This window comes from Pinus tabuliformis, chromosome 1_2 (assembly GCF_031772625.1).
Source record: "Pinus tabuliformis cultivar Carrire ecotype Pingquan chromosome 1_2, CPIR1, whole genome shotgun sequence".
In the NCBI taxonomy this organism is placed as follows: Eukaryota; Viridiplantae; Streptophyta; class Pinopsida; order Pinales; family Pinaceae; genus Pinus; species Pinus tabuliformis.
This window is the reverse complement of record NC_142298.1, coordinates 564,694,136-564,721,325: the sequence shown is the minus strand read 5'-3', so window position 1 is coordinate 564,721,325 and position 27,190 is coordinate 564,694,136. Positions and strand designations below refer to the sequence as shown.

The window sequence follows — 27,190 nt, the reverse complement described above, 5'->3', positions numbered from 1 at the left end:
AAGTCTAAGTCTAATTATCTACCTATATACATGTGCTCTTAAGTTTATGAACACTTGGATTGATTGAATTATCATGTCCTAATTTATTCCCTTATATTAGCTTGACATTTTTTGAGCCATTGTTGAGGAAGCACATGTTGAGCCTTAGAGTTATAACTAGAAGTTTTTCTTGAATTTTTGCATTTAACTTTTAAAAATATAAACATTTAAGATGAGGAGTGAAGGCAGTGAGATGAGAGGTAAGAACCTACACATTCACTTTAGCTAAGTCTTTGCAAATCTTAGTCATGTTTATATATGTAATTTTGAATTAGATCTTCATTTTTAATTATGTTTATTTATGCATTCCTACACTAGATCTAGGAATGAGAAAGGTAGGTACATATTAAAAAAAGTAACCATTATAATCAACCACCATTGGTACCCTGAACACCAAAAAATGGAAAAAAATTAGAAGAACAAACTACATCAACTATTGGAAGAATAACTATTGAATAATTGGAACAAAAGCAATCTACAGGGAAGAGTTTGACACATGTAGAAATAAAATCATTATTGGCTCAACAAGAAAAGAGGAAACAAGTGAACCTAAGAACCTCCTTAATATAAAAACAAATAAAATCAATTCCTCAACTAGTCCTTAAGAACTAGGAACATTTAAGAGAGAACAATCTCACTTTCCTAGTAAAATATTACAAGGTGATTATCGCTGAACTGAAGAATTTTCAAATTTGTTTGAACGATAAATGGTAGATACAATTTGAGAATTAGAAAACAAATAAAGTGAAGAGAAATAATAAATGAAAGAGAGAAAATGAGAAATACTTGAAAGAGAAAGCGAAAGATGAGAAGAATGGAAAAGAATCGAAGCATAATGGGAAAGAAAATCCAAGGAAGACCATGATGAAAGAGGATAAAATGTAGGAGGAAGAAGAGTTATTGTTGAAGAGGAAGAAGACTGAGATGATGAAAATGATTTTGATTTCCCATTTTCGATGCACCTACAATCATGGGAACAAAGGTAAAATTGAAGAATATTCCTCCTTCTGTCATTCCAATCTTCTATAGAATGCCTGCTGAAGATCTTGATGATTTCTTGTTTAAATTTGATATTTTATGTGGTATATATGGATGCACAAGTGACCAATAAAAACTTTTTCGATTCCCTAATACTTTAAAGGGTTCCCCATCGAAATGAGTTATGGTAAGAGAATCCATTATACTATATTGGGATGAATTGAGAAATACATTTTTGAGAAAATATCAACCTTATTGTATATCCTGGAATTCCAAAGAGGAAATTTTCATGACGATTAAACAAGAGGATGAAAGTCCAAAAGGTTACTTATAGATTTACATAAAATGTACAAAAATCAAAGAAAGTAATATAAGAACTAAGTTTACCCAAACAATTTTATTAAAAGGGATCCAAGATGATTATATAGATGTACTTAATTTTATGATGGAAGGTTATATTTCTCGATTAGCATATGATCAAATTATTAAATGGTGAAATAAATACTCTAGAAGAAGACCTAAATGTTGTAGGGGGCAACAATATACTCTCTCAAAGGTGACCAAGTCAGCTTCTAGAGGAGTTACAAGAGCATAACTTGGCAATCTCTTGAAAAAAATTAAAACTAACTTGGTAAATACTCTTGGATCTCAGGTTGATACACTAAAAGATAAAAAGAGACAAGAAGAATAAAGTGAAGTATTATCTATATATTTCCCCAAATGTAGAAAGATAAATCCTTTACATGAATTTCATTTTGATAATATTGAAATTTGTGCAAAGAAATATTCAACGGAAAATTTTCCAGCAATATTAGAGCTAAAGAAATCCTATAAATGAAGGTGAAGCAGTAGAGTCACTTTACTATGTTGCACCACCAAGAAGGCCTTGGAAACCTCGACCTAAAGATATGTCTCAAGACCCCCAACAATTTTCTCAACAATTTCCTCAACATTGTCATTATCCTATGAAAAATACATGGAATACTCCCATGCCATGATAGGCTTGGTATCCTCAGCAATTCCAAAACCAACCTTATCAACAAGGTTGGCAAGTATAAGCCTATGGAAACCAACCCTCCTACAACCTTCATAAACCTTACCAACCATCATACCCTCAATAGACATACAAACAATAACCTTCTACATTTTAGCAATTCCAATAGCAACAATATCCTTATGTTCAACAACAATTTCTTGCACCACAAATAACCCAACTTCAACAACTTAAATTTTCATTTAACCAACCTCAACCTATACCTACATAGCTACCTACCCATCTAGTGAAAAATAATAATAGTAAAGTGGAAAAATGTATTTATAATAATAGGGAAGGAACAATTCCCACTTATGCAATTGTCTTTGTTGAAAAAATCCACTTAAGGTCAGGTAATTTTTACAAAAGGAATCTCCCATAATCATATAAGAACGAGATGCATAAATCGATAAAATTCCTAACAAAACTAGCACAAATGACTCACACAAAAGCACAAATGCTCAAGATGATCAATCAATAGCAACTAAATCGCCTCCTTTTCTAGAGAGGTTGATTTTGGAAAAGTCAGCATTGGCACGTGAGATTCTAACAGACTTAGGATTTGTTGCATAATTGGCCAAAAAACCAACTCAGTACTGACCCTTTTGGCATCGCCCACAAAGTGGATGAAGTCTCGCCTAAGGTGCTATGGGGACTACGGGAACTAGGTTTCCGTAGTTATATGGGATTCCTAAGGTTCTATGACACTAAGACTTCAACTTACTCTGTGGGATTCCAAACACTTGACAAACATATATTTCACAATCATTCTAAGATTATCTACTACGTGGGAATTCATGGTATTCTATGAGAATTAGTTAGTGTGTTGTTCATTGTTTGTAATGATACTATGAACAAAGTATCTTATCTCTCTCATTAGCCTTTTTGACACTAGTAGAGAAACTCACCATTCAACAAATATATGGTAACATGATAAAACTATCACAATGCTATCAACTCTCTCAACCATTCAAGAAATTGAGAGATGTTGGTTCAACATTATATCACGAAAAAGATAATAAACAATAGATAGGAATAAAAGCCACATAACACATTTATACACCAATATAGAGGAGGATATTGACTATTATTTTAATTACTTCATCATAAGGAAAAAAGGTGCAGTGCGCACTACAATAGAAATCATTCAGAACTTAGCTCACCAACCTTCAGTACTTACTTGGGACACTATACAACCATCATTACAATGAAAAAACATAATAGACTCCAATACAAACTATTTTCTCTACACATATACTACACAACAACAACATACACATATGATTAACATCTAGAAATCTCACTACTATAACATAAGACACGTTCTCAATATTTCTTCCTTCTTCTTCGGCCAACCCTCAAACTGTCTTAGATGAGCCCTCTTATTTATCCTTTGTAGTGTCTCAGTCCTCTTGACCTACTTATCCTCTCTTCCAACTGCCCTCCACACTAGCTAACCATCAAGGATATACACTGAGAGCTTCTCTCTAGGTGTCCCACATCGTCTAACCATCTGGGAGATCCTGCTGAAAATATCTATCACTATATCATCACCACTTTGCCGACTTCCTCCCTTCTATAAATATCTCTAGACTCCTATTCCACGTGACCTTCCTCTCCTTCACCCATCATCTCCAAACTCCCAAATACCATATTTATTCACACAAGTCCTCACATGATGGACGTTGCATTATCCTTCACAATGTGCCTCCTTGTGATACATCTCCCATTCTTGTGCTAGTCTTACTACTAGATGTTGACTACTCTCATATGTCATTCTCTTATATGCCGCCTCTTGCAATAACACTATAAAAAAAAAATTGGCCTCCAATAGGCCCCCAACACAAAATTGTTGCTCATCTCAAGTCACTTAGTCCTTCTCCTATCACCATGGGTTTGGGAACATTTGTCCTTACTGAGTTTAACTTTATGCTCTTGGTAAATCAGTTTGTAAATGTGGTCAAGTGGTTTGGTTTTCCTAGAAATCTAATCCTAGATAATAGGGGAGTTCCATGCCCCTCTTCTCATAGTGGATTCTAACAGAAAAATAGCTTAAGCTACCACTGCTATTGTAGGCCTGATTTCTATGTTTTTCCTTGACCTTTGCCTACTTCATCCTGCTCCAAATTCTCATTTCTTTGGTGGGGATTAGAAAGACCTTGAATTCTTTGCCTTCTTCATGACACCTAGAGGGTTAGTGTGAAGAGCGGTGCATCCTCAATTAGAGGACCACTCACACACCCTCAAGGTGGTCTCGGTTTTTCCTATCCATGAAGGCTTGGGTTACTCTTCGATGATCCTCATGCCACCCCTATATGCATGAGGATGAAACTATATTCTACTACTACATCCACCATTGTAGGGACTACCCCGAAATAGTTCAACCAAATATACTTGCAAGTCCCTCCCATAATCTATGCTAGGTTAAATTAATTGATGCATCTATGACATGCCATGTAAAAAATCCTCTTGAGAAAAATGGGCCCTGTCTTTTTCAGGACATCTGTCACAACTGGGCCATCATCGATAAATGAATTCGTCTATCTCCTCTCTACCACCTTTGGCTCTCCCAACGCTATCTCTTCTTCCATAGCCACATCGTACTACATTTCCAGGTAGTGAATATTCTTATTTCCTACGCGCCCATAGTCACTTCCATTCCTTTAGCTTCTCTCTCTATTAATAGCATAGCACCATCTATCCCTCGCACCATTCTTGTGCTACCCCTCTTCTCACAATTGCAGATTGCTCTAATCTTATGAACTCTCATAAACTCTAAAAAATCATTTATATGTTCTTTTTATAGCTTCCATCCATTGGTTGGTGTTTTATGACTCTTGCACCAATTTATCCTTCCAAAAGATGATCATTACACTAGCTTGATCATTACTAGTTGTAAATCCAAATTGCTAGACTTTTGTGTGGAACATGTGTGAAATATTATTCAATTCAACTCTAGAGGATGACAGACACATTCCACCACTTAAATTAATACCAATTCAAGCTCTCTTTGTCTTATCCCCCTTAGCATTATCCTCTTTCAATCATATAATCTTGATACCCAATGGGTCAAAAGGGTGATCTACGTGCTCTTTTAAGATGCCAAAATCTGATTCGAGGATAATATAAATTGCTTTCTTTCAATTCATTGGTCATTACCATACCATGGATTATCATTCCTTCATCTTCATAAGTGGTTCTTGTCACATTGTTTACTATCACCCTAACTCTTTCCTAATCCTTCAGCCAGACCAATATATTGCACATTGTCAATATTGCATCCAAGCTTAAAATACTATTTCCCACTTGATCATTTGATCTCTATATGTGATTATTTTCTTACTAGAATGCCCCCAACTCTACATGTTATATATTTTGTAAGTATTCTTATGCGGAATTCCCTCTAGTGTGTCGTGTTCCACTTCAACAAGCCATGTGAATTTATTCTACAGTCATCCAATAAATTTCGATAACAAACCTAATGAGAAGTACTACTACTCCTTACCTCTAACAAATAGTGGAAACTTAACTTCAAGCTACAAACAACACATTTTATCTATGTACACAAGAATATAAATTTTCTGTCATTTTATTCTTTCATCATTACACAAGTCCTAATTTCTCGTGTCTTCTTGCTCTGGAACACCATCAAGCTTATCCACTTAAATTCTTACATGGGTTTAATAATTCCTACTTTTATCATCTTATGTAACTCTCGCTTGACCTTCTCTTTGTATATTAGATTCAACATATACAACCCTTGCTTTATAGGATTCGCCTCAAACTTGAATGGAATTCTCATCTCATTCAATTCTCCTATGATTCCATTAATTTCCTCGAAGGTGTTGGGGAACAGACCATGGTACTCACACAACAAATTTGCAACCTTTTATACCATTTTATCATCCCAATAATCTCCATCTTGGGACCTTCCTCTATCCCAATGTTTACTTTTCTAGCTTTAATGGGTTGCATGTACTTAGTTGATTTCAACTCTAGTCCACTTATTGATGGATCCCCTTCAATTTCTGGGATATGTATGTTTCTAGAATCATCATCGTCCTCTCCTAAATATTCTATCTTATAACATTCCATAAAATTATGTATCTTTTGTGAATGCTTGTGTGCATGACACGATGATATATCCTTCAACATTGTCAAATCTCCATTGGTAAAAAAATTATGTTGTAGTACCTTCAAAGCCTCATCGAGTGTTGGTTCTTCCACCTCAAAAATAAATGTAGCTTTAAAGCTATGTTCCATATCATTCCATTCCTCTATGCACCTCCAACCCAATATACCAGTTCATGGGAATATTTTTAAGTGTATGTTCAAACTTGTGAACCCACTCTTGTTGTGGCACATGTTCTTTCATCCATCCCATGACACACCACTTTAAGTGTGTCCTTGGGAATTCCATGCCTAAATACTTCACCCTAGGGACCCCAGAATTGGTTCCAAACCTGATGCACATAACCTGTCTACACTTCTGTCATCCCAGAACTTGGTTCTTAAGTGGAGTCCACCATCTAGCTGGGGTTGTATGCGTTGCAACGTCCAATGCATGAATCCTTACTTGCTCAGATTTATGATCCTTGAAATCCTAAACAAAATTAGTCAATTCAAGCAATCTATCAAAGTGGGGTGGATTATGCGCATCGATTCCTATCCAGAGCATGACTGAAGTGAGGTGCACACAGCTTCGAGTGTTAACCTCATGCACTATGTTTTTCCAGTTTTCCATCACCTATTGAAAGTAAAAAGTAGATGAACCTACCATGCACCAACTCAACACTCCATCATTAGTAGGGTTTGCATAATCCTCCCAACAAGCTACTACATTGTAAAAAAAAATCGATTCTTCCTTACTCATCTCACCTTTAACTAACTCCATATACTAGTCTCCTTCCTGCGGGTCCAAAGGTGTTGTAACCTGAATGTCCCTAGCTTAAAAGATTATTTGTCTCTTCTTTAGGTTGATAATCACTTGATTATTGAAATCCCAATCGATCCCCAATAGAGTAGGGTATGGATCAATGCCATTAACAATCTTCATAACTTCGAAATCAACTATACTCATGAATCCATCAATATCTATTGGCATACCCATGAATATATCAATGGAGAAGATACAATGTTGATTAGCTAATCTTAGTTCAATGGGGACTAGGTTAGCTTTGGCTTCTCCATCATTTCCCAAGTACTTTTTGGTAAAATATTCACATAAGACCCCAAGTCCAATATGATGTTGTCTATTTCATATTCTCCCACTTGTGTGCCAAACTTGAATTCATTGCTCATTCTTTTCCTATGCACTACCTGATTTACTACCTCCAGTGATGCTCATGCAATAGCTACTTCAGTCTCCTTGGAACATTGTTCTACCATTTTCCTGAATTTCTCCAACGCCAGTTCATTCTTCACCAGCTCAAGGCAGCTTTGAAGCAAGTTCCAAATTGGATTGATTTATGTCATAAGCTCCTTGTAGGAAATGCCATCATAGGTGGTCAGCAATGTTTCTTCTCAAACTATGTCCAGTCTATCCCACTTTGCAACATCCATCTCCCATTAAGCTTCTTTATATGTTGCTTTCTCTCAATTGGGATCGAACTTTAGAGGAGGTTCAGGTGCCCTTCTAACTCATTGTGGTTGCAAAGCTCCAGGTATCACATCATCTACTCCTTTTCTAACACCTCTTAAAGTTATTTTTCACACCCACTATTAGGATCTATGGGGTTTAAGTGCTATCATTTGTACATTTGGCCCCTTCTTCTCTTGTCATTTGGTAACTAATTGTGGGGACTTCTCAATGGCATGGTCCAATTCCCTACAATATATACATGTACAATAGGTATTATGACAGTCCCATGTAAGGTGTCCCTCCTGTCCATAATTATAGAAAACAATCATTCCTTGACCGCCTCCAAATCCTCCTTTTCCTTGGGTTGGTCCTCCTAAACCCATAGCTACCATACATTTTCTTTTTCTAGGCTGATTATATTGTCCCATCTGATTATATCCAAATTGATTAAAGCCAACTATCACAATTTCGATCCCTTCGGGTCCCTATACTTGAAATGAATTAAATGTTCATTCACGCATCAAATCTAATGCACAACATTGGTGGATATCATTCCCCACTAATTTTAAAAAATCACAAAATAAAGCGCGAGAAATTGCCTCATACTTCTACATCATTAGATAGTTTTGTGGGGTGTGGCCCCATACTAGGAAAACTCTGCACCATAACCCTCTACCTTGTGCAAGAATATTAGTTGCATTGATCACCATATAGTATGTCAGCAAGTTGCATTCATTTTGGTGGTGACCTTCGGTTTGACAAATTGTACACCATAGTTCCTTTCGCTTCTCTTTCCCCTTGGTCAAATCTTGTAACTGAAGAGTCAGTGTAGCCAATTGTGATTGTACTTGTTCCATACCCGTATTCTCTCCATTCCTCGCCGATAAAGCTTTCAACTTTAGCGTGAGCTCTAAAGCATTTGATTGTGAGGTGATTCTATGTTATGTTAAAGGTATCCTAATGTGTGGTAGTAGTCCAATTATGAACCATTCCTTATGTTGCGCGACCAAAATCACGAACATCAGCCTATCCTTCAAAATATCAAACCATCCTTCAAAATCCCACATAGACTTGGTTGAACCTTACTTGATCTCCTTTAGCTCAATAATACATTGAGATTTAAACTTTGGCTTCTGAAACTCCCTGATCAAATATTTCTTAATATCATTCAACGTCTTGTTCTATCTAGTTAGGGTCACACTCTTAAATTTCATGTACCAAGTCAATGAGTGATCTCTAAAGGTAGCTTCCAACTACGCAATATTCATTGCCTCGTCTTGGAACTACACAATTTTATTGCTTACTGCTTTCCATTGACATACCTCCTCCAGAGTCCATTATCTTGGTCCATTGTGGTGATAAGTTAGATTATTTTCCTTTAGCTGTTGAACCCACTCTGTCAAGAGATTAGGGAATTCTCCAAAGAAATCTTAATGAAGTTTAGTAAACACATATATCTACAACCATATCTCCATGCTCATTCATTTTTACTTAATTTCCTTTATTGCAAATTCGTGTTGTCTTCACTTAAGCCACCAAGTAATTTATTCCTTGGTGGGATTCCATGGTTTCCACATCTCTATCACAGGACAATCCCATCATACAATGATCGCGATCCTGACAATGGAACCTTTTTTTGGCAGACGATATTCTAATAGACTCGAGATTTGCTATGTAGTTGGCCAACAAATCCACTCAACACCAACCCCTTTGGCATCACCCCCAAAGTGGATGAAGTCTCACCTGAGGTGCTAATGGGGACTACTGGAACTAGATATCCACAGCCATATGGGATTCCTAAAGCTCTATGACACTAGGAATTATCATGTAGGATTCCAAACACCTGGAAAACAAACATTTTACAATCATTCTAAGGTTATAAGTTGCATGAGAATTCATAGTCTTTTCTATGGATTAGTTAGCATGTTGTTCATTATCAGTAATGATATTATGACCAAAGTATCTTACGTCTCTCATTAACCTTTTCGACACTAACAAAGAAAATCACCATTCAATAAAAATATGGTAACATGATAAAACTATCACAATGCTATCAACTCTCTCAACCATTCAAGAAATTAAAAGATATTGGTTCAACATTATATCATTAAAAACTAATAAACAAACGTACAATAATAAAAACCACATAACACATTTATACACCAATATAGAGGAGGCAATCCACTATTATTTTCATTACTTCATCATAAGGCAAAAGGGCGCAATTCACTACAATAGAAATCATTCAAAACTCAACTCACTAGCCTTCAATATTTACTTAGGGCATAATACAACCATCATTACAATAAGAAACATAATATAATCCACTACATACAATTTTATCTACACATAGGGCACAACAATAATACACACATATGATTAACATCTAAAACTCTGACTATTGTAACATAAGACACAGTCCTAGTAGTTCTTCCTTCTTCTTCGGCCAACCCTCGAACTATCTCAGATGGGTCCTCTTATTGATATGTCATAGTGTCTCGGTTCTCTTAGCTTGCTTCTTCTCTCTTTCATTTGTCCTCCACATTAGATAACTGTCTGGGATATACTCTGACAACTTCTCTCTAGTTTCCACATGCCATCTAAGCATCTAGGAGATCTTGCTAAAAATATCTATCACTAGCTCGTTACCACTCCACCAACTCCCTCCTTCTACAAATATCTCCATACTCCTTTGCCACAATGATCTTCCGCTACTTCACCCATTATCTCAAATATCCTAACTATGAGATTTATTCACACATGTCCTTGCCTGTTGGATGCTACAATCTCCTTCATGTGGTGCTTCCCCACATTACATCTCCTCTTCCTACACTAGTCTTACTACTATGTGTGAACTACTCCTCTCCCATGCCTCTCTTTTGTGTGGTCTCCTAAAATAACACTATACAAAAATTTCAAAACTTTTCAGCCTCCAATAGTCAGTGATCCCTCTTGAGCATTATTTCTTAAATCAAGTGGAGATTCTTTTGTCAAAATTCCCTTATTGCAAGCTATTAAGGAAATACCAATTTATGAAAAAAAAATTAAGGAATCATGTTTTAAGAAATTCCGTAAAAGAATGAAATCTTTTGCTACAATTCATGTCATTGAGAACTTTGCTAGCTTAATTTAAATAACAATTGAAACTAAAAAATATGTTTATCTTGAAATACCTATGGTAACAATTATTATCAATAATATTTAAATTCCAAATACATTAATTGACTTAGGTGCAACTATTAATATGATGACGATGGATACAATGCAATGTTTAAATTTACACATCTTCGACCAACACCTACAATTATTGAATTAGTTGATAGAACAAACAAAATCAAGAGGTGTAATTGAAGGTCTAATAGTCTCCTTGGATTCTTAGAAATATCCAATAGAATTTTTAGTTCTACTACCCAAATCTAATTTGGGTGGAAAATGCCCTCATCCTATGAAGACCATGGCTAGCTACAGCTAATACATTCATTAGTTGTAGATCAAGAAAAATGACAATGTCAAAGGGAAGTGAAAGTGAAAAAATTACATTATATCCTCAAGCTAAATCACTTAATGAATTATAACAATTATCATGGTGTGAAAAAATAGATTCAGAAGAAGTAATTCAATCTATATTCACTATTAACCAAGTTATTGATTTCAGATGAAACAAATGAAAATTTGTTAAACTAACATTTATAATCCAGATATTGTGGAACAACTAAAAACAACTTAGTATATGGCTACAAATCATCTCTTAAAACATTTTTTTCAAGAATATTGCACAATAATTTATGTACAATCTTTATTTCAAATGACAGTTTCTTTACAATCTTTAGTTCAAACAATTTTTCTTGTAAGCTCGATAGCTAATTCAAATAGAAAAATTGTTGAATGTGAACTAGGAAAAAACTTTGAATATCACTTCTACATTTGAAGCATATAAGGAAACCAATTGATTCAAGTACTAAAGAATATTTCAAAGCATTTACGTAGGGACCTTCCTTATGACAATTTTTTTTTTAGAAATACAATTCAGATTCAAATAAAGGCAACAAGTTCTAGATATAGGAACCAACTCATAATTAACTAATACTAAGTAAATAAATTTAAGATATGACATTGAAATTTAAGCAATTAGGCAATCCATTTTATACTATTTAATTGTTAACCGCATCCTTTATGAAGTCACATATTGCTTAAAATACATCAACATTGAAAACACATAAATTTGAGATACATAATTAGTAATCATAAATTGCAATTCAACTATCATAACATGCACTTTTGTAATCTAGTCATTAAAGATACATTGATAATCATATAAAAATATTTATGAATACCCAAGGTACCATTCACCAAGGAATGGAGTTTTGATTCTCGTCTTTGCTACTGCTTGTGCTCCCTTGCTTCCATTCGCATCCATGTGTGATGGATAAGGCGTCCTTACTGAAATTTGGGACTCATCGGTTGACCTCCCAACCTACTCCTTGGGTACTTTTCTTCCCCATGGACCCCCAAGTTCGAATGGGACTATAAGTAGATGAAGAAATACTAGCCAATGGAGGCGAGCACTCCTAGATCAAGAGATTCCTCTCTAATCACCTCCACCTCACCACACTCCCTATAGTATTCATAGTCACAAACAATAGCATTTTCTCATCCATCCAATCACAGGGAAAAAAAATGCATTCAACTATATCTTGCTCCTTTTTTTATAGGAGGATTCATAGGTGACACTTGGCACTTCATGCAAAAAAACTATTTTTATTAATTTTAAAGTTTGATTATTCACCCACCCATGTGTCACCCTCTCACCAAGGATTTCCTAATTTTTTTTTTACTTAAACTATTGTTCAACATAATATTTTTCCTCACCCCAACATGAATCCCTATTTCTTCTCCTAGTTGTCTCTTGATCTCCATTTTCTACTCCTTAATTTGTGTTCATTATTGAAGTCGACTGACATGTCTCATATTTGGTCCCCCTACTACATCCTAGTTTAACTCACATTGTCTCTTACCACATGGAAGTTCTCTAAATTTATCTAATTTAATTTATTAATCCTTATTTTCATTCTCCACCATCTTTTCTTAATTAGGCTAAACTATTCTAGGATTAATGTTTCAAACTTTATTCCCATTTCCCCCCTTCTCTTATTAAAATCTTATGTACTTTGAAGTTACTTTGTATGCACATTCCTTAACTTATATTTTCCAAATGCGGGAAGGGTAGAGTTCTTAATTGGTCCAATATTTTATTTCTTCCTATTCTCCCTTTACCCTAAGGTTTACTCTTGATTTAGTTTACATGGTTCTAAATATCGCTTACTTCATTATGTTAATTAGTATCATTACCTTATCTTAATTACATTTCAACAATTTCTTTTTGATGCCAAGGGTGTCAAGTTGATTGTTCCCTTCGAAGTTCCAAGGATAACACACCAATCAATTTCCTTTTGATGCCAAGGGTACCAAGTCGATTGTGTCATTCAAGAACTTTCCTTCGAAGATCCAAGGGTGCTATGCCACTTTCCCTTCAAGCATCTAGTGACTATGAGGGGGATAACTAGGTGAAATGACAGAGGTTGCTATCCACTCTTATGTCACCCTCAATAGTGACACTTATGATGTTGGGGATCAAGGAATTCACCTCAATGCATGCACCCCAGTAAAATCCTTGTGAGAAACCCAATATGGGGCTTTCCCCCACAACATTGTGATCTTCAAGGCGAAGGTATCCCAACCCTTCCATCCCAAGTCATGGAATGAGTGCTAGCGGGTGGAATTATGGACGCTATCATACCCATCCATAAGGTTGCATATATTTGTACAACCCCATCACCCATGTGCGAGTCATTTGACCAAGCAACTACCCTGTGCCTACAACCAACTAGCATATCGTCAATATTCACAACAATATTTAAATTTTGAGACAATAATATGCAATTCACATCAAACCAAAGGTCTTCGACGCATGATATGGAGTGCATCTAGGTAGTCTCCTGCCATAGTCAATAATCATCAGTAAAAAATGTTCACAATAATAGTCACCAATATACTCATGTATGTTAAATCATCACCATGACATAATCATCAACATATTGTTAACCATGAGAAAGAGCTAATGTAAACCAAAAACATAAATAATCCATCACATGATTTAGTCATAATCATAAACACATCCATCATAGCTACATCAAACTCGAAAATAGTTATTATCACATCCACAAATAGTAAAAGTCAAATATCTGGATCCTTGACTTGAGGTCCTCAAACAATAATGTATGATCCCTAAGGCTATATCAAGGCTAATGTCATATTAGTATTAGTCAACCAAAGTGAGGCACTACATACACCCCCTCTTAACAATGTAATTTGTCTCAAAGTCCTCATAACAAGAAAGGAAAACAATGACACATCTCCTCAGCTTCCTCCCAAGTGGTTGAATTGGGACTATAACTGTCCCACTAGACCCTAAATTAGTCCATCAATCATTGTCTAAGTTGTAGAGTTTGCTAGTCTAGTATGTGAATTGGTTTTTCCATCACCTTGCCTTCATCCAAGACTTGCAAATAACCCAAGTAATACAGACATACGAGTCACATCATGCATATCTAAAAATGATGTAGGTAACACAATGCTATATGACACCATCCCTTTCCTTTCTATGATTTCAAAAGGTCCCACAAACCGTGGAGACAATTTTTCTCCCTTCCCAAACCTCATGGAGCTATTTTGGAACCTTACTCTTAAAAACACCCTATCTCCCACTTCATAGCTTTGATAAGTTTGATGAGCATAAACATAGATCTTTTTTTTATTTGGTGCTTCCTTTAGCCTTGTTGGGTATGTGTTATATTCTTTACATGACTAGGGACATGTGTTGTTACATTGGACTAGGTGTAGCATCCCGGGATTGTTTTTTATGTGGATCCAATAATAGTTGGAAGGACCTATGCATGGTTTTGCATATGGTTTTTTGGGCATGATGGTTTTTCCCATTGTATTTTGTAGATCCGGTCAAGGGAACTACGGGTATGTTCTAATCCAAAGTTAATGGATTGGGGTTTATGAATGCTTCGCCATGTATATAATGTGTTGTAACATTGAAATAAATATAATGAAAAATCAATATGGTTTTCCCATTTTTGGGTTCAAGAAGAAAATATCTATGTATATTTTTTATGTTCTCACCATTGCATATTTTTTTGTCTTTTAATAATTCATTTGCAGGTAATTTTTGTATAGGGTTAAAACCTACATTTGGTATCAGAGTTGTTCGACATCAAGGGGACAACTTGGCAATTGAGGGGTTTTTCTTGGTCTATGGTAGACCTTGTTACAATGAGAGATTGATTCTTGCGGAGAAAGGAGATGGAGAGCAATGGAATGATAGAGATCGAGGAATTTAATGCACAAAGATTTGAGCTATGGAATCTCAATATGGAGGATCTATTGGTGGAAAAATATCAGTGGATTGTTATAGATCCAAGCACGACACCAACAAGAATGTCGATAGAATACTAGGCGAATATAGATCAAAACGTAAAGAGAACAATACAATTGTGTATCTCAGATTCAATATCATTGAATGTATCAGGGGAAGCTATGACAAAGGCTTTGTGAGACAAGTTAGGGACTTTATATCAAAGTCCCTGGTGAATAAATTATTCCTATGGAAAAAGTTGTATAACTTGAGGATGAAGGATGGAGACTCAGTGACATAGCATTTAAACGCCTTCAATAATGTGGTAAGTCGGTTGTTATCTATTGATATTAAAATTTCAGATGAAGATAAGTCCATCAATCTGTTGTGTTCTCTACTAGAATTGTGGGATAGTTTGGTTATTTTTGTAGGTAGAAATAAAACTACCTTGAACTTTGATGAAATAGTCTCATCCTTCTTGTTGGAGGAGATGAGAAGGAAAAATATGGAGGGCCAAAATGGAGATGCCTTATATGTAAGAGGATGGTCCCAGAATAGAAAAAAAAATAATTACTCAAGTGGGAGATCTAAATATATATGGATATATAAATATATAAGAAAAATTGTAAAGATATGTTGGAAATGTGGAAAAGAAGGTCAGTACAAAATTGATTGTAGATCTAAAACTCTTGATAAAGGAAATGGGTCTAACAATTCTCCTTCTGTAGAGGTGAAAACTACACCAGATTAAGGTGGGGATGTGTACTTCGCTTCTTCTTCAAGTACACATGTAGATCATGAGGCATGGTTGACTGACTTAGATGCATCCTTTCACATGACTACCCATAGGGAGTAGTTCTATGAGTACAATAAATATGATGGTGGTGATGTCTTCCTCAATGATGATAGGAAGACTAGAATAACAGGATGTGGAAAAGTCAAGTTGAAGTTGCAAGGTGGAAGGATTAGAACACTACCTGGTGTTCTCCACATTCTTACATTGGTCAGAAATCTAATTTGTGTAAGCGAGATGGATGATGTAGGTGTAAAAATAGTATTTGAGAATTACACTAGTATTGATGAGGGGAGTTTGGATTTTCTCTGTACAAGTTGCTAGGAAGTATTTTTATTGATGAGTGAAATAGTTCTATGGTTCCTGAAAGTGGAGCAAAAAATCTTGTAGTCTTTGATGAAAATACTATGTTGTGGCATCAAATATTGGGATAGATTGGAGAAAGTTGCCTTCAAATACTACACGGTAATGGTATGGTAGAAGGTATGTCTAATTTCTCTCTGGATTTCAATTTTTGTGAACATTTTGTATATGGGAAGTAGAATCGGGTGAGTTTCCCCTTTGGTGCTAAGAGGGTGAAAGGTATATTAGAGATATTTTGACTTATGTCAGTTCATCACTGGGTAAGCCTGTGTACCATGTATCATTTATAGATGATTTATTGAGGACTACATGGATATATTTCCTTAGGAAGAAATTTAAAGCCTTCGACAAGTTTAAAGAACTTACTCTGGTGGAAATCATATGGAGAAGAAGATTAAGGTGTCAAGAACAAATAATGGTGGATAGTTCTGCAAGAAGGAATTTGAAGATTTTAGTAAGAAGTGTGGTATAGCATAATAAAAGACTATTACATACACACATCAGAAAAATGGATTTCAAGAAAGAATGAATAGGACGTTGATCGAAAAGGCAAGAAGCATGCTTAGTGGCACTAGATTATGGCATGAATTATGGGAAGACGTAGTGGATATTGCATGTTACATGTTTAATAGTTCAACTTCATCAACATTGGAGGTTAAGACCCCACATGAGGTATGGAATGGTAAGAAACCCTCTCTCTCACATCTCAGTGTATTTGGATGCGATGCATATGTACACGTTCCAAAGGATAAAAGAACCATGTTGGATAATAAATTTGAAAGGTGCATCTTTAATGCATATAAGGATGGTTTAAAAGGTTACAACCTTTGGAACCCATAAACAAGGAAGGTTGTGTACAATCAAGATGTGGTGTTTATGGAAGTGAAAGATGTTATTAAACATGAATTCCTACCAAAGGAAAAGTAAGAATATAAGATAGAGTTTGAACTAAAGGAGGAAGAATAAAAATATATAGATGAACAAGAATTAGAAGATGAGGAACCACACACTCCAGTTTTGAGGAGATTAGTTCAAGAGAGAAGGCAGTCAAAGAGGTATATTTCATCTTCTTTCTATTCAAAATTTGATTTACCTATTATTGATGACGATCCCAAAACTATGAGGGAGGCAATGGATTTAGAGGATGGAAAAGTATGGAAAAAGGCCATGGTTGAAGAAATGGCATCCTTGGAAAAACATGAGGCTTGGGATTTGGTGGAGTTGTCGGCTAGAAGGAAAACCATTGGAAACAAATGGGTGTTTAAGAAGAAGATGAATATAGAAGGAAAGGTGGAGAAATACAAAGCTCATATGGTAGAAAAAGGTTATTCCCAAGAGTCAGGAATTGATTTTGGTGATATTTTTTGTCCTGTTGTCAAGTTAGATTAGATTCATTTTATCTATTGTTATTTATTTTGCTTTTGAGGTAGAATAGATGGATGTGAAGATATAATTTCTTCAAAAGGATCTGGAAGAACAAATCTACATGATGCAACCAGAAGGATTTGTAGTGAAGGGTAAGAAAGAAATGGTATGCAGGTTAAAAAAGTTTTTGTATGGATTAAATCAGTCACCAAGAATGTGGTATAAAAAAATTGATACATATATATAGAGACTTGGCTTCACAAGGATAAAAGTGGATCACTGTGTGTATTTTAAATTAGATCGTGACCATGTTATTTATTTGGTCTTGTATGTGAATGATATGTTGTTGATTAGAAATGACAAATAAATTATCTAATATGTGAAGATCCAATTGTCCTCTAAATTCAACATAAAGGATCTTGGTGATGAAAACTATATTTTGGGCATGAAAATTAAATGAGATTATGAAAAGAGGAAACTCTGGTTAAACCAAAGAAAGTATTTTGAGACAATATTGCAAAGGTTTAATATGCATGATAGCAAACCGGTGAGTTCCTATTCTTGTAGGTGCAAAGTTATATGTTGAACGAGTGCAGTTGGTATCCTTATGTATGAAATGGTATGTACATACCATACATTGTGCATGCAGACATTGAGTATTGAGCAGGTTTATGTCAAAAACCAGGGAAGAAGCATTGGACAAGAGAGAAATGGGTTTTCAGGTATTTGTGTGGCACTAGTGATTATGTTTTGTGCTACCAAGGAAGACTAAGATTAGATAAAGTATTGGACATACATGGATTTTTTTATGCATACTAGGTTGCATAATTGGATCAGAGAAGATATACAAGTGGGTATGTGTTTAACCCATTTGGAGGAGAAGTCAGTTGGATGAGTAAGAGATAGTCTGTAGTGGAAATTTCAACTACAGAAGTTGAATACATGGAATCCATTCACACAATCAAGCAAGCATTTTGGTTGTATAAATTGTGTTCAAGTATTGTATTGGTACAACAAGCTATAAGGATAGACTGTGATAGCCAAAGTGCAATTTTCTTGGAAAAGTACACTGCTTATCATTCGAAGACAAAGCATATTGATGTTCAGTATCACTTTGTGAGGGATATAGTTGAAGACAAAAAGGTGTTGTTGGTAAAGGTGGATACTTTGAATAATATTGTAGACGTGTTGACAAAGTATATGAGCATTGAGAAGTTTTATTGGTGTAGAAAAACAATGGGCATTGCAACCCTAAAACAATGACTATGCACTCTTGGACCCCCCTATGTGGAATGAAAACAAGTGGGATAATGTTGGGTATGTGTTATATTATTTCCATGAATAGTGCCACATGCTATTATGTGGTGTTGGGAATAGTAGGGGCATCATGGGGGAGTGAAAGCCCCCCTACTAGGGTGTTTGCATTGGGGCAGTCGCCCCCTGCATGAGGTTGGGGCAGCACCCCAAGATAATTTTTTTAAGAATTTGTTTGCAAGTAATTTATATGTAGGGTTAAAACCTCCAAGCCTCCCATTGATCATGGTCCATTAGAGAAATTTTGAGGTTTAAAATTGGTCCCCTAAGGAATAGTGGAAATAATACAATAATATTAGATTACCTCATCAAGTTTTGGAGGGACAAAAAGAAAAAAGAAAAAAAAAACTACTTTTTCAACTCATATTTTCAACTTATATCCTTATGATTTTACTCAATTTTCGAGCTGGAGCACTTGTTGGATGCAAAATTTAATTTTACATTCAAGGAGTACCCTAGTTGCATACATTCGATGGACCTTACTATACAAAAAATGTGAAATACACAAAAAACGTGATTGCAATCACATGGTTTCATGTATTTCACATTTTTTGTGTAGTATGGTCCATTGAAAGAATGCAACATGGGTACTCCTTCGATGAAAAATTAAGTTTCACATATAATGAGTGCTCCCACTCTAAATTTGAGTAAAATTGTAGGCAAATAAGTTGAAAATACGATTTGAAAAAGTATTTTTTAATTTATTTTTTTATCTTTTTACTCCAAAAATGGTGAATCATCCCCCATGGTTGATATCATTATATTGGATCATATTGGTTCTTACACAGTTTATTTTTGTTGTACATTTTTGTTTTGAGGCCCATTTTTTACCTCAAAATTTCTCTAATGATTTGTTCTTCCATTTCTAGTACTACTTCTAGACCTATTAATACTTTGTCCTCTAGTTTAGCCCAACTAAGAGTTATTCTACAAATCCTCCCATAGAAGAACTCATATGGTGCCATCTCGATGGAACTATGATAATTATTATTGTAAGCAAAATTCCACCAATGGTAAAAACTCTTCCTCTTTTTTGATCCATTTCATATATTTGTAGCATGTCCTCTAGGATTTGATTATTTTCTTTTGTTTGACCATCTGTTTTGGGGTCATATGCAATGTTGAAGTTCAAATGGGTTCCCAAGACTAAGATTATTTTATATGCCTTTAGCTTAAATTCTATAGCATGATCACAACTTTCAAAAATGAAATCATGGTTGAAGAATTGCATTTTTTTTTTTTGAACCATCAAACATTTCAATATTGTCAACCTCTATATGCTTTTCCAGTTGTGATTGTTTGCACATGGAGTTAAATAGTCATGTATATTCCATCTCATATGTTCATTATAATGAACATTTCCTTGTTTTGGTCTATGACCAAGCATAAAGGAAAACATTGTAATGGTCATATCATAATCACATGGCTCCATTAACTCTTTGCTTACACCTAACAATTCAATTATATATGCTAAGTAGAGTAGGTGTCCGCTCTCGGAGGATTAAATTATTGAAAAACATTAGAGTAAATGAATAACCTTTTTCATTATGAGCATTATATTTTTTTAATATTAATTTATCATTGTTTCTTATGCCCTTCTACATTGTAAAACCGATTTTTAAAAGTTTAATAATATTTTGTTATGGTGAGGATGATATTATACCATCTCACAACATAGATTTCAGTCCTTTTTCTTGGAGAATATTCTCACAAATACCATCAAAGATTTTGAAGTTCTCATATGTCCCTAAGTTGGAGGCAAATTTTATCCATTGTGTTAACATGAGTGGTAAAGGCACCCTTGAAAATAATTTTCTCATGTGATATGTGTCCCTGCCTAACAGGGTTCATATTGCAAAACAAAAAAACGTTTCTCAAGCGACATGTATGGCATGGGATAAACTTTTTTCTTATGCGACATGTTACACCAAAGGATTGCTCCTCTCCTATGACAACCTCTACACCTCCCTCATCCCTTTCAAGGTTTTCATGATGATCCATTGTGTGGGAGGAAGTTTTCTCCCATGTGTCAACATTAGCTATCACTCACCTTCTTATCCCATCATAGAAATATTCACTCATGTGCTAAAGGGACAACCCTTACTTGAGAATTTCCTCTAGTTTATCACACTCATGGAAATTTTATCTTGGCAGCATATCACACCAAAGATATATCGTGACTTCATCAAGTTTCCACTGGTGTGATGGATACTTCCCTGGTTCATATCACTATCCAGGAGATGATATCTATTTTTTTTTGTTGTGAAATTTTGATGTTGACCATAATACCATGAGAGTTGAGGGTGGAATCACTCTCTACATCAAAGATTTACTTAATTACTTTCTCTCTATTTCCTCTTATTGCACAAGTTAATCCCTATGGAGATAACTATTGGTATGTGTGCTTGTAGTTGAGCACAGATAGAACCTCAATCTTGATTCCTTTACTACAACTTTGTCTCACATTTCCTGGTATTTTCACCATTTAGGATATAATTTTTATATCTAAACAATGCACATAAGCCAAATTGTGATATTCTTTGTGTTTAAACTGACATTTAAAATTTAAACGCAATGTTATACACATACCTGCAATTATTGCCTAGAGAGTTTTATTCTCCACAATTGACTTTTCTAGTATAGAATCAATCCCACTTGCTAAGATAGAAGGGTTATTAGTCTCAATGTCTTATTTATTTTGTCAATTGGGTCCCATGTTTTCCATCAATGATAACAACCTTCACATTTTGTGTTTTTCAAACTTGACATTTTGAAGCTTAAATGGATTTGGTATCTCATGAACATTGGGTCTCTCAATTCATTCTATGGACAATGTAAAGTCCTAATTAAGATTCAATGCTTTATAGTTGGAAGAAAAACCACAATTAAATTTTGCGGAACATAGAGGTTTTTTTTCCAATACTTTCATTTTATTGAATTATTGATATGTAGAGAATCATATTATTAGTTGTTAGTAAACACAACTAAACTTGAACCACATTATTTTAAGGATCCCAAGAGGCTTGCCATCAACAATTTCACAATGGATATTTTTTTTCATGGTGAAGGATGGTTTTATAGCCCCAATTGTATAAGTATCTTACAACCACAAAAGCTAGCTTCTTTTACTTAGCAAGCTATTTGGTAAATTGAATATGTTTAAGCGAAGTCTCAAGGAACCAACTCTTTCATTTATCCAATATGGCTCATAGAAATTTACTAAGAATATGATTTTACACTCTCATGTGTTATTATCAATTCAATAACGACGATGCAGGTTGAAGGTTTTTTATGTAATTACTAAACAACGAACGTAAAATCTTCACCGTATAAACCTCACAAGCTTTCCCATAGGATTCCCTCAACATAAGCTTAATTATATACCATGTCACTTTCTTGAACATAATTCTTCATACTTATATTACATTCTCATTTCCTTTCTAGAGCATTCATAATGCTAGAATTGCTAGTTCAAGTGTCAATAGCCCAACAAACCAATTTTATTTGGTTAAGGGAGTGGGTGCAAGAGAACATATACTAACCATAGCCTCAAACACACATGTAAGCGCATTTGACAAGCCATACTAATTTCAATCAAGTTGTGCACCAATTTCACATATATGTAATCATTCAACAAGACAAGTAACTAGTCTTCAAGCTTATTACATATATTTAATATGGAAATAATTCCATCCAAGAAATATATTCGTATATTTACACGTTGATGTATAAAAATCAAGGCATTACTCAAGTTTTCCCTCAAATCCTCAGCCTACAGTGAGTGTCACCTATCAAGGGTGTTGTAGGGACGAAGTCAATTCCCATTACAAGGTTCTTCTACATACAACCATGGAATTCACAACTCTTTACAACAAAAATCCACAATTCCATCACTCCCATTACATGGGATATCCATGCAAGGCAACATATCCCATTGTTGAAACCATACCTCCTTCATGTATAAATAAGACAAGAGCTAAAAACTCTACTAGGAAGCTAATCGAGCAATCATATGTTTTCCAACAGATTTAGATCATTAGATTAAGAAAGGCTACTTTCCTAACTTAAATTGGCCAAGAGTTTCACGATGATCTACACTAGGGTTTCTTGATCATAAGGAGAAGATCTTACAATTTACAAGGATGGTTGAGTCCATAAATGAATAGTCAATAGGTTTGCATAGATGTTCTATGAAAAATGATATGATCAATGAGTCTATCATAAAATCACTGCTCCACACTACACACATAGACCGTATCCTCAATAGAACAGTTAATTTAAGATGTATTGGAGTTGAACTAACTCATTGATGACAAGGAAAAATGTGCAATAATCCTCAATAGTATGAACTCATTAATGATAAGAAAACATGAATAATAGTCCTCAATAGTATGAATTCAAGCAATCCATATTAGGATCAAATAAGTCTAGGGTTAGCTAGCCAAAGAAGGTTAGATGAACTAACATCCAAATTGTGGACTTTAATGCATCAATCAACATTCATTTCTACAACTATGTGTCTTATAGATACCAGTACCATTCAAACCTTCTCCTATCAACATAATTTAGCATGACAACTCAACAAATTTTCCAGCCATTTTTTAATACAAAACACATATTGGGAGATCACCTAATCGATGAGTTACAACCCACCATGCAACAATACATGTTGACAGTAAGACTGAGTAAGACCATTTTCCATTTTAAGCAACTACAACTAGTAAGACCAAGTGTGTACAATCCACGAAAGCAAAAGAAACACTTATCTAAAATTATAAGCTACCAAATCATTGGGAATGAGTTATTTTCCACCAAACCCTAGGCTCAACTTCCTATATGATTTTATATCATTGGCCACCCTTATCCAGGCCATGGTAACACAAGGGAAATTCCTTCAAACACTGAGGAATTGGCCAAGTGAAGGAAAAATCTCCTTCACATGAAAAATATATACATGGACTCGTTTTCCCCATTAAGCCTACTGTCGCTGCAAATTTTCCAATGCTTCTCAGTTGAAATACACAACATATAAGGAAATCCTTTCATTGCACTATAATCTCTAAGTGATTTTCCTGGCTCATGCCACTCATGCTTGCCTAACATGCATCGTTCATGATCCCTTCAAGCTCATGAATGATTTGGAGTTTCTTTGAATGAATTCAAGGCCATTATTCAAGGAACACTCTGTCAAATTCTTCCAATGATTAGATAACTTTTGAATTGGTGTCTCTATATGTGAAAATTTCTCTCTCTTTTCCTTGTACACATTTTATTTCTTATTCAATGCCTACCCTAATCATTTTCCTCATTTTCTTGTGTAATTCATGGGTCATCTTTGAAAATCAAAGAGGGTGTTTTTCCTCAAAGTGCTCTATACAAGTGAGCTTTACTAAATGCCTTGTGATTTTTATCCATGCCATTTTGGTCATTGACATGATAATGGAGCTTCCTAGCATCATAAACACATGTCCAATATATCTCACAATTTTTGTTTGATTTTACTAAAATTATAGCATATTGTAAATTAAATTGAATGTTGGCATTAGTCATGGAGTCCTTATAATAGCCTAGAATTGTATTGTAGTGTCCTTGATGATTCATCTAAAATCTTGTAGAGAAATTAAGGGAATTTGCATCCTTATTTGTAAGGGACTCTCCTCTGATTGAACTCCTATGATCACCTTCAATATCTCTATATATTTGAAGTTAAAGAGTCAAGGGATCCATGTAATTGTTAAAACCTAACTTTTTCATGGCCCATAAAACATCCTTGGTAGTAATAGTCTTCCTTTGTTCATTTTGGCACCGGTATTCTGCTTCGCTTGTGGTGGCACTGATAAATTATGAAAAACATTATTGTAGTGTATCCCTTGCATCATTAGAAATTTTTTCATGTGTCTAGAGAAATTTTCTCATGATCCTAATGACATTTGCAGTATGCATAAACCTATCTTATTCTCTCACAACACAATTTTCTCTATCTCCATCCTTAGAGGTGTTGTTATCCTCGCTGGTTGGGCTTGCATCTTCTTCCATTGAAGTAGTTTCTTGTGCTTTCTTAAGGTGATAAGGAGGAGACAAATGTTTGTAATGAAGGTGTCATAACTCACTTCCTAGGGTTCAATCATTCACTGAGGTAGTTATACCTTGGGTCTTTGTTGGGTCCTCCCTATAAGTGGTTAAATGTTTTTTTCTCAAATTTCGATAATACTAGAGTACCCATATTGTCACAATTCATCACTCATGTGTCATGAAAAACCCTTCAAAAAAAATGGTGCCAACTTCCTAGTGTAAGCTATGAAGTTTTAGAGGTGAAGATACTTTGTCGATTGACGCCAAGGGATGTTCCCTTACTAAGTAGTTTGTTTTGCTACTTTTATAATTTATTAAAGATAATGTATTATGGAAGCCTTGTTTCTTAGAATGATTGAATTAGGGAAATCAAAGAGATTGTAGTGGGGTAGAATTTCATATTTCGTCAAAGTCCCATTGACAATAGTGGAGGCATCTAAACAAGAAAAATGAGCATTTGATTCAGCGCCTTTTGTACCAATAGCTTAACATTTTGATCTGATTTTTCCAATAGAGGTTTACTATTTAGATCAAGTAGCACATTCAATTGACTAATCAATTGATATTTTTGATCCATAATTGTAGATTTAGTCAACACCTAATTCCCCAACAACAGTCATATGACTATCTTTACTTAACTAGAGATTGGGTCATTCCATACTTACTAGCAATGGTGAGAGCTAGTCAATGCTATCATTAGAATTGAAGAACCTTAGTTAAAAAAAACACAACATCCATAGTTACTCCTTGTCTGTAATTACTGATTATATCTAATATCAATTCATTTGAAGTGGAATTAATTCATTGTTAGGTTTGAAATAATTTATGTAGAACCCTTGGTCTGGTATCAAAGAGATAACGACGACATGTGGCCAAAGTTGCTTATTTGAATCCTGCAGTTAAGAAGGAACATAAATTTGGTAAGAGATCAATGCTAAAGTTATCATCCAGTTATTATCTTTGCAACTAGAATTGATGATTGAGGCACCTAATTTTAGGATGAAATCAATTCCTTTAGGTATCTCTAGAAAATTAATTTTGTTGGATAAGAAATAAAACTATAAAAGGAATGTGTATCATACATAATTATGTTTTCTATCAGCGGGAAATAGAGGTGTAGTTCTTGATGAGATTGCATGCTAATTGTAGGTTGTTATCCTCAACATTGTGAGGAAGTTACCATTGAATTTAATTTTCAAGAGAAAGAAAATTGATCACTCCTTATCACCAATTCATTATAAATTTATGCCCTGTCCCCCTCAACTTCTAGAAAACCATGATTGATGATGGGAGTTGGCAACCCATCAGACAAACCAATGGTGAATGATGCACATAATGATGAGGGAACAACATATAGGGCTGTGAAATTGGGTGAGGTTATGTTTTGTCACTAAATAATTTCAAGCTTTGGTGAACACAAAAAGGAATTTGATAGAAGAAGAGATATCTAAGGTGGATTTGACATGAATTTTTGTTGCCAATTATTATATGTTAAAAAAATATGGAACATATTTGGTGTTGAGAGACTGACCGACAGTGATCGTGGAGGATCGTAGATGATAGACGTGATGAGAGGTTAGATGAGTAGGAGGAACTTAGACAATAAACACGACAGTGGTGGTGGTAACCCAACGAACTCCAATAGTTGGCAGAGGCTTCACACTTAGGGAAGGATGAATAAATCAAGGAATTGAAGTGGAGGAACAAGAACATGGTGAATAGTAGTAGCAATAGGAAGGCTCGACCTTATTGTAGTATCATTATGATCATGACCAATGTTCCCATCTCACTAGGAATGCTTCCTTAGTCCTTATGATACATTACTATGATTATAGGATCTCTATGAACCACATTTAATATTTTAAATTTTACTTATACATATCTGGGAAATTCTTCAAATCAACTACTATTCTTTTATATAGAGAATTTGTAGACTACATTGTCCCACTGAGAGTACATACAATGTGTATTATAGGAATATATCTAGTATACATATGATTCTCATTCATGTGTGATTTACAAAAGATATTAAAACAATTAAGAGATACTTTAGTTTCTCTTTTACATTGCAAAAAAGTGTGAATTGATATATATATATATATATATATATATATATATATATAAGTTCATCATTTATTTTAATATGTATAGTATATATATTACAATCAAATAATAAAAAATTTCAATCAGGAATCGAATTGAAGCTCTCAACCTCACTAAACTAAAATAACA

General features: G+C 34.7%; 1 pseudogene; it reads right to left on the bottom strand.

Moving 5' to 3' along the window:
* Window positions 1-24,247: 24,247 nt before the first annotated feature.
* LOC149206859 (nuclear transcription factor Y subunit B-1 pseudogene) lies at window positions 24,248-24,922 on the bottom strand (annotated as a pseudogene).
* Window positions 24,923-27,190: the final 2,268 nt, after the last annotated feature.